This window comes from Bos grunniens, chromosome 5 (assembly GCF_055505025.1).
Source record: "Bos grunniens cultivar Pamir isolate PY7600 chromosome 5, Bosgru_T2T1.0, whole genome shotgun sequence".
NCBI lineage: Eukaryota > Metazoa > Chordata > Mammalia > Artiodactyla > Bovidae > Bos > Bos grunniens.
In genome coordinates, this window is record NC_141169.1 from 101,386,714 (window position 1) to 101,399,893 (window position 13,180).

At 43.2% G+C, this 13,180-nt stretch overlaps 1 long non-coding RNA gene across 1 annotated transcript; it reads right to left on the bottom strand.

Moving 5' to 3' along the window:
• Positions 1 to 813: 813 nt before the first annotated feature.
• LOC147372761 (uncharacterized) lies at positions 814 to 7,589 on the bottom strand. Its single transcript, XR_015164912.1, has 3 exons — positions 6,880 to 7,589; positions 5,551 to 5,715; positions 814 to 1,813 (listed from the first exon to the last, which is right to left on the bottom strand). It is a non-coding gene; the product is annotated as an uncharacterized LOC147372761 (long non-coding RNA).
• Positions 7,590 to 13,180: the final 5,591 nt, after the last annotated feature.

Here is a 13,180-nt window from a genome sequence, read left to right on the forward strand (position 1 = left end):
AACCTTAAGGAATAAGAGAAAAAAATCTTTAAAAAACTCTGACCTCAAGAGAGGCAAATGGATACGGAGACAAGAGCATAGAGTGTGCCCTAATCTGTCTTCAGAGCTTGGCCATACACTGTGTGATTCCACACACCAGAAAACATCTCTGGTGATTTCCAGAAATAAAGGAAGTATATCTGGATTTTCCAGAGACTGGGAAAGGGAGAAGTGCAGAGGGGATGTTAAGGCCCCTGCAGTCAGGCAAACTGTCTGTTGGTATTGCTGAAAACATACCTAAATCCAGAAACTGTAAAAACTGGGAAATATGAGGATTCACCATGACCCCCAGACAGTGCAGTGGAAGAATAACAGTGTTTCTACACAATTCTGTGTTCTGTGCTTTACTTCCCAACATTTCATAGACCTATTCTATGTTGCTATACATGCTATAAAGTACAGTGTCAGTATTTGCAATTTTAGAGCTATATTATATTCTTTTGGGGCATCTCTGGTGACTCAGTAGTAAAGAATCTGCCTGCCAATGCAGGAGACCTGGGTTTGATCTCCAGGAAAAGATTCCCTGGAGAAGGAAATAGCTATCCACCATGGTATTCTTGACTGGAAAAGCCCATGGACAGAGGACCTGATGGGCTACAGTCCATGAGGTCACAAAAGAATCAGACATGATTTAGTGACTACCAATCAGATTAGATACTTATTTGAACAATGACCAAAGTTTATATTACCCTTTATTTATTTTGGATACATTGTTTGATACTAATTTTTTGTACCACAAAGAGAATTGAAACTAAAACAAAATACATGTCCATCCATTATTAACAACAATGAGTTTATTAATCTCTCAATTTCATGTTTTCTAATAGAAATGATTTCTATCCAATACCTCTAAGAAGAAAACTAACTTGATTTTATGGGCTAAACAGACACATGAGTCTGTAAGATAAAAAGAGATTGTAAGATTGGTCAAGAGATACCTGGAGTGACAGGCAAATTTGGCCTTGGAGTACAGAATGAAGCAGGGCAAAGACTAATAGAGTTTTGCCAAGAGAATGCACTGGTCATAGTGTCACGCGAGTATATGTTCCTCGGTTCTTTGTCTCATCACGACAAAGATTTGGAGCAACAGACATTAAGCCCTCGGCGCGTCACAGCTCTCGGGTCTTGGACAAACTGAGCTACAGCTCTTAGGCAAATCAGTGTTATAGCTCCATTTTATTTAGAAGATAGCAGGAGAATCCAAGACTGGAAGAGAAGAGAGTGGAAGAGTGCGTGGGGAGGGAGAGAGAGAGAGAGAAAGAGAGAGAGAGCGCGCACACATAGGAGAGAGAAAGAGAGAGAGTGAGAGAGAGAGAGAAAGAGCGCACGCACGCGGGAGAGAGAGTCTGTGAGAAAGTGCTTTGGCTCCTCCTTTTATATGTTTTTTCCTCCACCTGGGCCTGCCCTATGCAAATTGGGCTTAGCCAGGAGTGCTGTTTGTTCTGCCTGAAGTCTTCACTCTGGTCCTTGGACCTTCCTTTGACATTCCTTGTCTTTTAGCCACTGCCATTTTGGACTCCTTTTCCCTATTCTACCTACCTAACATTCTCCCCTCAAGAGATGGGAGGCCCAATTCTTTGGGAATAGGGGCGTCAAGGTCTTTCTGGCTACTTCCTGCTGAACTGGGACAGTGAGGGGTATTAGGCCTTCCCCTCTTGCTAGTCTCAATCCTCAGAGTCCTTATAGCAGTGTCCAAGGGTGTGTGATATTTTCTGTGGTCGGCTGTAGTTTTATATCTTTGTTGAACTGGTACTGCATGTTGTAGCTGGTTGACCTGGGCAGAGACAAAACAGGTTAGACAATTGACAGTACATGGAATTGTCATAGGGCATCATCAATATAGCATAACAAGGACTAGTAGGGACACTGGTCAATTTTAAATTCACATGGCCAGGATGGCTCAAGTCTCTCCTTGTTCAGGGATCAGAAGATCTATCTCCTGTCTGTTTTCGAGTACAGTCTCTGTCAAGCTGTGTTGGCTCTTTAGAGTTATCCTGAGAAATCTTATTCCCAGCAACCAGATTTTGGGGGTGTTCGTTAGAATGACACTCATTGGTAGTCCTGAATAGGTATCTGAGATCTCCCAGGGGCTCGAAGGTGTATTGAGTGTCCTCTTCAGTTTTCTTCCATGGCTTGACTCATGAATAATGAATCCAACAGTCATGTCCTGGTACCTTGACTGCTGTGGGGGTAGAAAGTATTACAGGGTAGGTGCCTTTCCATGTGGGCTGGAGTTGAGCCTTTGGGGACTCATCTTTCCAGACTTTAATTAGGACTTGAGTTCCTGGAGCATATAGTGGTGACTCTTTAGAATCTTTTGGGTCCTGGTTCATACCCCACAAGTGTGTATCCTGTTGGAATTGCCCATTGGCCATAGTATAAGACTGGAGGATCTGAACCTCTGTATCTAGGAAGAGGTCATTGACATAAACAAAAGGCCTCCCATATAGCATCTCATAAGGACTAAGACCAGCTTGTTCTTTAGGGGCAATGTGGGTGTGGAGGAGAGCTATTGGTAAAGCCTCTTTCCATCCTAGGGAGGTCTCCTGGGTTATCTTTTTTATCGCTGATATTAAGAATTGATTGGCTCTTTCTACTTTTCCTGAAGATTGAGGCCTCCAGGCACAATGAAGATCATAAGTAATGCCCAATGTTTTCGAGACCCCTTGGGTGACCTTAGAAGTAAATGGTGTCCCATTGTCACTTTGTAATGACCTGGGCAGACCAAATCTTGGAATGATTTCATGGAGCAGTTTTTTTTTTACTACCTCCTCAGCCTTCTCAGTCTGGGTGGGAAAGCCTTCAATCCATCCTGTGAATGTATCTATCATAACTAATAGGTATTTATACCCTTGAGAAACTGGTATCTGGGTGAAGTCCATCTGCCAATCCTCTCCTGGGTAGGCCTCACGTCGTTGGACGGGCTGGGCCAGCTGGGGTCTTCGAGCTCCTTGGGGGTTGTTTAATTGGCAAGTGGGACAAGAGGAGACCACCTGTCTTATAGTTGTTTGGAAGCCTGTTCCTCTGAAGGACCTTTCTAGTAATCTTTGGAGGGTCTTTTCTCCTAACTGAATAGTGGTATGTAAGGAGTTAACCAACTTCCATTGGAGGTTTCCAGGCAGAAAAAGGAGTCCCTCCTTTTGGAACCACCCCATATGATCTTGAAAGCCCTTGCTCTTAGCTTTAAGAGTCTCGCCTTCAGTTTATGAAGCAGTTTCTGGCAAATTAGTCTGTGGAACTAAGGTGGCAATCCCTATTAGGTCATGGTTTTGTAATGCTGCTCTCCTAGCTGCCTGATCAGCTGCTTGGTTCCCTCATGCCACTTCTGTGTTCCCTTTTTGGTGTCCTTTACAGTGGGAGACTGAAACTTCAGTGGGCAGATGGACTGCCTCCAAGAGTCGAAGAATTTGATAACCATATTTGATTGGGGACCCTCGGGTAATCAAGTGGTCCCTTTCTTTCCAAATAGCCGCATGTGCATGTAGCACCAGAAAGGCATACTTGGAGTCAGTGTAAATGGCTATTCTTTTTCCTTTTCCCAGCTCTAAAGCTCAAGTCAGGGCTATGAGCTCAGCTAATTGGGCTGGTGGCAGAGGCTTAGCCTCTATGGTCTCAAAATTGGAGACTACTGCATACTCGGCTCTTCTTTTTCCATCCAAGACAAAGCTGCTTCCATCAGTGTACCAGATTTCCTCAGGATTGGTCAGAGGATCTTCTGACAATCCCTTTCGGGGTTTTGTCCAGTGGTCCAAGGTATCTAGACAAGAGTGAAAGGGGAGAGAGCCCTCGGGGGTAGGTAGGAGGGTGGCTGGGTTAAGAACCTCACAAAGGGATATAGTGAGGCCTGGATTTTCCATCAGCATTACTTGATATCTGAGGATTCTTTGATCAGATATTCATAAATGGCCTCTCCCATTTAGGAGTTGTTCTACTTGGTGGTTGGTAAAAGTAGTTTGCCCCCAAAGGAGAGTTTTAAAGCATCTTCTATCATAATTGCAATAGCTGCAAGATTTCGAAGGCAGGGGGGGCAACCTTGGAAAGTTGGATTGAGCCTCTTGGATAAGTAAGCTACAGGCTGGGGCTCAGATCCCAACCTTTGAGTTAACACTCCCAAGGCTATTCCCTCTCTTTCATGGACATAAAGTTGGAATGCTATTTCTGGGTCTGGCAACCTCAAGGCAGGTGCCTGAGTTAAAGCTTGTTTTAGTGTAGCCTCTGCCTTCTTTTGAGGAGTTCCCCACATCAGTGGAATTGAATCATCTCATCCCTTTAAGCTTTCATATAAAGGCTGGGCAATTAGACCATAATTGGGTATCCAGATTCTACAATAACCAGTTAGCCCCAGGAAAGCTCGCAATTGTTTTTGAGTCGTGGGGGAGGGCAACTGGAGGATTCCTTGTACCCAATCAGAGGACAGCCTCCTGGACCCGTTTGTAATCTGAACTCCCAGGTAAGTGACCTTTGTCTCGACCATCTGTGCCTTAGCATGGGAGACTTTCTGCCAAGAAGTTTAGAACCTGAATTGCATGTTGTTGGGCACTTTTCTCATCTGGAGAGCAGATTAGTAGGTCATCTACGTATTGTAATATTTTCCCATTAGGTCCCAGGTCCAGATCTAGGAGATCCAGGCTAAGGGCCTGTCCAAACAGGTGGGGGCTATCTCTGAACCCCTGAGGTAATACTGTCCAAGTCATCTGTTGGTGTTTTTCTCCTGGGGCTTCCCACTCAAAGGCAAAAAGGTATTGGAATTCTTTAGCCAGTGGTATGCAAAAAAAAAAAAAAAAGCATCTTTGAGATCCAAGACTGTAAACCACTTGGCACTGAGTGGGATTTCTCCCAAGATTACATAGGGATTGGGTACTGTGGGATGAAAGGGGACTACAGCTTCATTTATGACCTGGAGATCTTGAACCATTCGCCAGTGTCCGTCTTTTTTCTTTACTGAGAGGATTGGGGTGTTACATGGTGAACTGGTAGGGACCAATAGCCCACAAGCAAGGAATTTGTTTATTAAAGACTGTAGTCCCTTCTGAGCCTCTCTTTTGAGAGGGTATTGTTTCCAGCTAGGAAACTGAGTGGGGTATTGGAGGACAAAGATGACCGGTTCAGCTTGGTGGGCTCGTCCAGGAATCCCCTGGTCCCACACCTTGGGGTTAATTTTGTCTTCCCATAGTTTTTGGTCCCTCTCTATTGAAGGTGTAATGGGTTCTTCAGTAGTAACCAGGAGCTGTAGAGCTCTAGGGGCTGAAAAACTTCCCATCACAAGGGTGGTCCCCAGTTTAGTGAGTATATCTCTTCCCAATGAGGGGGTAGGACACTCAGGGGCCACCAGAAACTGGTGGGAAAATATTTGTCCATCCCAACAACAAAGAAGTGCTTGGGTGAATCTTTTAGTAGTTGCTTTTCCTGTAGCACCCAAAATGGTACAGGTTTGGGAGGAGAAGGCTCCGGAGCAGGAGATCAAGACAGAGTAGGTAGCCCCTGTGTCAACCAAGAAATTCTCGGACCTACCTGCCACATCCAGTTGCACCTTTGGCTCCAGCCCCGTGATGGTTATCTGTGACAGGCAGGCTGGCGCACAGTCTCACAAGTAATAGGCTTCCTTTCTGTTTCCATAGGTAGACTTCCTTAGGGGTGAGTCTTTCTGAAGCTTATCCTACCCAGAACTGTTGCAACCTGAGAGCCAGGGGTCCCTGGGTCAGGGTGCTGATTCCCAGGCAGGCTGAGGCGTGACAGCCTCCTAGAGATCAAATCCCCGGGCAGGTCGAGGCGTGACGGCCTCCCGAGAATTGGGTCCCTGGGCAGGTCGAGGCGTGACGACCTCCTGGGAGCCCTGGGACTAGAGGATCCCCGAACAGGTTGAGGCGTGACAACCTTTTGAAGACGGATCCCTAGGCAGGTCAAGGCGTGATGACCTCCTGGGACCCCCCAGACTGGAGTTTGGGCATCCCCAAGATCTCCAATGTGACCAGTATTGGGTAGGATTAGGGAGTTGAATATTATAGAGTATTTCGCTCCCAAGGCCAGCTATTTTCTGATTGTCTCTCCAGAAGATTGTAGAGGCAACCTTGTGGGTCTGGATAGGGCTCAGGAAAAGAGCATGAAACAGGAGGGAAGGGGGCAGAGCACAACCTTTGAAAAAATAACATAGCATAAGGGTATAATGTAAACCAATTAAAATCAATTGGGTCCAAGATGATTTAAATAAAGCTTAATCCCCAATCTATAAGCCAACAGACACACCCAGAGGTGGCAGGATATCCCCAATGGCTGGGATGATCCTCTTACTCATTAGCATATGAATTCCACCCCCTCACAAAACCTAGCCAGCCCTAATTTCATGGCCCCAGCCCTTGCCCTCAGCCATGGTTCACACCCTGAAGAGTGGCTTCTCTCTGGATCCTAACAAATCCACCTCTTATTGCTTTGTCTCTCAATAAATTTTTGCAATGAGACATCAGAGCCTGAGTTTCATTAGTTTTGGCTGGGCTTCAGTCCCGGGAGAGAGCTGAAGGACAGGAGGAAAAAGCAGTGGGAAAAACGTGCCAAGGAATCCCCTTCATAGCCCACCGGAAAATTTGCTAAATATCTGACCAGTATTCACAGTTTCATTGGTCTGATCCTTGGCACAGAGAAGAGAAAGGACAGAAGAACCCCCACCAGCTTGGGTAACAGCTACTGGGGCTCAGCAGATAGCGCCTTTGGGACATGTTGAGGAGTAGCCTCTCCAGAGTCCCTCAGTTGTGCCCCCTGCCACCCGCCTGTTTGCTGGAGGTTCAAGGAAACAAGAAATGAGAGATTGTAAAAGTCCCTCCAGTCATAGGAGCGAGGACCTCTTACCTTAACCAGAGGTCTTCTGGAATCTGAGACTGGGCCACGTGAGCTTTCTGCTGAGTTTGGTTTTCACTGTCCCGGTTTCCAGCACGATGGGCCTTCCCCTGCGCTGGGTTTCTTTGCCTTCCGCTTCTAGCGCGGGAGCTTCACTGAGTTGGGCTCCTGCTGTGTTTGGCCTCTTCCCCGCAGAGGTTGTTTCAGCCAGGTTAAATCCGAGTCACGGCACCATAGATGTCACGCGAGTGTATGTTCCTTGGTTCTTTGTCTCGTCACAACAAAGATTTGGAGCAACGGACGTTAAAGCCCTCGGTGCCCACAGCTCTCGGGTCTTGGACAAACCATGCTACAGCTCTTAGGCAAATCAGTGTTACAGGTCCATTGTATTTAGAAGATAGCAGGAGAATCCAAGACTCAAAGAGAAGAGAGTGGAGGAGTGCGTGGGGAGAGAGAGAGAGTGAGAGAGAGACAGAGAGAGAGAGAACACAGACACACGGGAGAGAGAAAGAGAGAGAGTGAGAGAGAGAGAGAAAGAGAGAGAAAGAGCGCGCGCACGCGGGAGAGAGAGTCCATGAGAAAGTGCTTTGGCTCCTCCTTTTATATGTTTTTTCCTCCACCTGGGCCTGCCCTATGCAAATTGGGCTTAGCCAGGAGTGCTGTTTGTTCTGCCTGAAGTCTTCACTCTGGTCCTCGGACCTTCCTTTGATGTTCCTTGTCTTTTAGCCATGGCCATTTTGAACTCCTTTTCCCTATTCTACCTACCTAACAATAGCAAACACCCTCTTCCAACAACACAAGAGGAGACCCTACACATGGAAATCACCAGATAGTCAATATCAAAATCAAATAGACTATATTTTTGCAGCCAAAGATGGAGAGGCTCTACACAGTCAGGAAAAACAAGACCAGGAGCTGGCTGTAGCTCAGATCATGAACTTCTTATCCACTCCACTATACAGTGGAAGTGACAAATAGATTCAAGGGATTAGATCTGATAGATAAAGTGCCTGATGAACTATGGATGGAGGTTCGTGACATTGTACAGGAGGCAGTGATCAAGACCATCCACAAGAAAAATAAATGCAAAAAGGCAAAATGCTTGTCTGAGGAGGCCTTACAGATAGCTGTGAAATGAAGGGAAGCAAAAGGCAAAGGAGAAAAGGAAAGATATAAGCATCTGAATGCAGAGTTCCAAAGAATAGCAAGAAGAGATAAGAAAGCCTTCCTCAGTGATCAGTGCAAAGAAATACAGGAAAACGATAGAATGAGAAAGGCTAGAGATCTCTTCAAGAAAATTAGAGATACCAATGGAACATTTCATGCAAAGATGGGCTCAATAAAGGACAGAAATGGTATGGACCTAACAGAAGCAGAAGATATTAAGAAGAGGTGGCAAGAATACACAGAAGGACTATACAAAAAAGATATTCATGACCCAGATAATCACAGTGGTGTGATCACTCACCTAGAGCCAGACATTTTGGAATGTGAAGTCAAGTGGGCCTTAGGAAGCATCACTATGAACAGAGCTAATGGAGGTGATGGAATTCCAGCTGAGCTATTTCAAATCCTAAAAGATGATGCTGTGAAAGTGCTGCAGTCAATATGCCAGCAAATTTGGAAAACTCAGCAGTGGCCACAGGACTGGAAAAAGTCAGTTTTCATTCCAATCCCAAAGAAAGGCAATGCCAAAGAATGTTCAAACTACCACACAGTTGCACTCATCTCACACACTAGCAAAGTAACGCTCAAAATTCTCGAAGCCAGGCTTCAACATTACATTAACCGTGAAGTTCTGGATGTTCAAGCTTGATTTAGAAATGGCAGAGGAACCTGAGATCAAATTGCCAACATCCACTGTATCATTGAAAAAGCAAGGGAGTTCCAGAAAAACATCTACTTTTGCTGTATTGACTACACCAAAGCCTTTGACTATGTGGATCACAACAAACTGGAAAATTCTACAACTGATGGCAACTCCAGACCACCTGATCTGCCTCTTGAGAAATCTGTATGCAGGTCAGGAACTAATAGTTAGAACTGGACATGAAACAACAGACTGGTTCCAAATAGGAAAAGGAGTACATCAAGGCTGTATATTGTCACTCTGCTTATTTAAATTATATGCAGAATACATCATGAGAAATGCCAGACTGATGAAGCACAAGCTGGAATCAAGATTGCCAGGAGAAATATCAATAACCCCGGGTATGCAGATGACACCACCCTTATGGCAGAAAGTGAAGAAGAACTAAAGAAACTCTTGATGAAAGTGAAACAGGAGAGTGAAAAAGTTGACTTAAAACTCCACATTCAGAAAACTAAGGTCATGGCATCTGGTCCCATCACTTTCATGGCAAATAGATGGGGAAACAATGGAAACAGTGACAGATTTTATTTTCCTGGGCTCCAAAATCACTGCAGATGGTACTTGCAGCCATGAAATTAAAAGGCACTTGCTCCTTGAATGAAAATCATGACCAACCTAGACAGCATATTAAAAAGCAGAGATATTACTTTGCCAACAAAGGTCCATCTAGTCAAAGCTATAGTTTTTCCAGTAGTCATGTATGGATGTAAGGTTTGGACTGTAAAGAAAGCTAAGCGCTGAAGAATTGATACTTTTGAACTGTGGTATTAGAGAAGAACCTTGAGAGTCCCTTGGATTGCAAGGAGATCCAACCAGTCCATCCAAAAGGAAATCAGTCCTGAATATTCATTGGAAGGACTGATGCTGAAGCTGAAACTCCAATATTTTGGCTACTTGATGCGAAGACCCGATGCATTGGAAAAGACCCTGATGCTGGGAAAGAGTGAAGGCGGGAAAAGAAGTGGATGACAGAGGATGAGACAGTTGGATGGCATCACAACTCAAAAGACAGGAGTTTTAGTAATTTCTGGGAGTTGATGATGGACAGGGAGTCCTGACAGTTCATGGGGGTGCTATAGTCCATGGAGTCACAAAGAGTCAGACATGACTAAGTGACCAAACTGACTGAACTAAAGATTAGCTTTAGAATAGGATCTGCTTAATCAAATATTATGCATTTCATCTCAAGTACTGTATACACTGAGTATGCTTGCTGAATGAGTAGAAAAATAAATAAATGTATGGAAGGAGTCTAGCATTTACAGAAGCTTATAAATTATAATCTCCCAGTGGCAATGTGATTTTTATGTTAGAAAACAATCAAGTGAATGTTCATCAAATATCTAGCAGAATAAATCAAAAGCAACAAAATTTGAGGTTCTGAAGGAATTTTCATTCAATTAGATTAGAATCTTTTTCTCATTTGGTACAAATGTCACCATTTGTGTTATTATCATTTATTTGTAATCCATATACATCAACGTACATCAATATGGACATCCATACACATCAATCTCTCAGCAAGTTTGAGGCCAATTTACAAGTTTTAAAATTCAAGTCAAGGATTTACAGAGGGAGGTAATCCTAAGTTCCCAAATAGCAGAAGTGTTGAGAACATAGAGCTCATTTGCCACTAGTTAGATTACCATTTGTTCATCTACCCAATGCTCCTAACTCCTTGTACAGGCCAATCAAACAGTTGAATTAGTCTTAAATTTTGAAGGGGAAAAAAAGCAGTGAAAACATGTGAGTAAGCTAGGCTTTCATCACAATTCTATAGTTATCATTAACCAGAAATTAATTATACTACCTGACTTTAAATACAGACATGGACTATAAAACTGACACACAGAGGGTGAGAATTAGGTTGTTATAATAAGAATCATGGCCACAGAAAGAGGATTGAAAGCCAGAGCTATGCCAACCAAAGGACAGAAAGACCAGGATATTACAAGATCAACATGGCTACTAGAAACTGATGCTTTTTGGAAAAAGAATCGACCACAGAGATATGAAGTAGAAATTCTTTTTATCAGGATACTTGGAAGAGTTGAAATAAATAGTAATTCAGATATTATCTGAACAAATAGAAGATTAACACTCAAATAATCCCATATTTGCTGTAAACAACTCACTCTCTGGGGTCCCAAGCTCAAATACTGAAAAAATCACCACTTACAATAGCACTTAGTATTTGTTTAGCATATTTCTAAGAGCTTTAAAAATCTTAAGTATATTTGAACCTCATAGGGGGAAAAAAAAAAAAAACTACTAAGTGGACACTGTTATTATTCTCAATTATTTTTTCAATTTTTTGGCTACAGGACTTGTGGGATCTCAGTTCCCCAACCAGGGATTGGACCCACTCCCCCTGCAGTGAAAGTGCAGGGTCTTAATTACTGGACCACCAGCAAAATGCCTATTATTTTCATTTTAAAGATGAGGAAACATTCTGGAGAATGGAGTAAACTTTACAAGGTCTCACATCTAGAAAGTGCCAGACCTGAAATTTAAACTCAGATTACCTGGTTTCAGAGTCTATCCTTAGCTATTTAATTATATTGTGCTTAACAGCCAGACGGCAAATTTAGTCGAGAGAAGATGAGAGTTTGGGGAACAGTGGTGAACTTGGGCAGGATATTCAAAATCAATATTGCTGTTTTCTACTTGAACCCCTGTAGGACAAAACCCCTGTTCCTGTAAATCAAACATCCTGGCCATTCTTGGTATACAGTCTGCCTTGGACCAGCATGTACAAATTCATCACATGCATCATATATACATCTTAATCCACAAATCTTAACAGCATCAATCGTTAACAATTACTTTAGTCCTGGAGGAACCACTTGCATTTTGGTGACAGAATGACAACAAAATAAAAGTTTGTGGTCTAATGTTATTATATCTCAATACGGAAAATTCCATGTAAGAAATATACTTTCAGATATTAGAAAAATAAATTTCTCAACTCTAAGGAATTGACATATTCAATGTTTTCAATCATGAGAGCTATAGAAATAGATCTGATGGATAGAGTGCCTGATGAGCTACAGAATGAGGTTCGTGACATTGGACAGCAGACAGGGATCAAGACCATCCCCATGGAAAAGAAATGCAAAAAAGCAAAATGGCTGTCTGGGGAGGCCTTACAAATAGCTGTGAAAAGAGAAGAGAAAAGCAAAGGAGAAAAGGAAAGATATAAGTATCTGAATGCAGAGTTCCAAAGAATAGCAAGAAGAGATAAGAAAGCTTTCTTCAGTGATCAATGCAAAGAAATAGAGGAAAACAACAGGATGGGAAAAACTAGAGATCTCTTCAAGAAAATCATAGATACAAAAGGAACATTTCATGGAAAGATGGGCTCGATAAAGGACAGAAATGGTATGGACCTAAACGAAGCAGAAGATATTAAGAAGAGATGGCAAGAATACACAGAAGAACTGTACAAAAAAGATCTTCACGACCCAGATAATCACAATGGTGTGATCACTGACCTAGAGCCAGACATCCTGGAATGTGAAGTCAAGTGGGCCTTAGAAAGCATCACTATGAACAAAGCTAGTGGAGGTGATAGAATTCCAGTTGAGCTATTCCAAATCCTGAAAGATGATGCTGTAAAAGTGCTGCACTCAATATGCCAGCAAATGTGGAAAACTCAGCAGTGGCCACAGGACTGGAAAAGGTCTGTTTTCATTCCAATCCCAAAGAAAGGCAATGCCAAAGAATGCTCAAACTACCGCACAATTGCACTCATCTCACACGCTAGTAAAGTAATGCTAAAAATTCTCCAAGCCAGACTTCAGCAATATGTGAACCGTGAACTTCCTGATGTTCAAGCTGGTTTTAGAAAAGGCAGAGGACCCAGAGATCAAATTGCCAACATCCGCTGGATCATGGAAAAAGCAAGAGATTTCCAGAAAAACACCTATTTCTGCTTTATTGACTATGCCAAAGCCTTTGACTGTGTGGATCACAATAAACTGTGGAAAATTCTGAAAAAGATGGGAATACCAGACCACCTGACCTGCCTCTTGAGAAATTTGTATGCAGGTCAGGAAGCAAGAGTTAGAACTGCACATGGAACAACAGACTGGTTCCAAATAAGAAAAGGAGTATGTCAAGGCTGTATATTGTCACCCTGTTTATTTAACTTATATGCAGAGTACATCATGAGAAATGCTTGGCTGGAAGAAGCACAAGCTGGAATCAAGATTGCCGGGAGAAATATCAATAACCTCAGATATGCAGATGACACCACCCTTATGGCAGAAAGTGAAGAGGAACTAAAAAGCCTCTTGATGAAGGTGAAAGAGGAGAGTGAAAAAGTTGGCTTAAAGCTCAACATTCAGAAAACGAAGATCATGGACTCCGGTCCCGTCACTTCATGGAAAATAGATGGGGAAACAGTGGAAACAGTGTCAGACTTCATTTTCTGGGCTC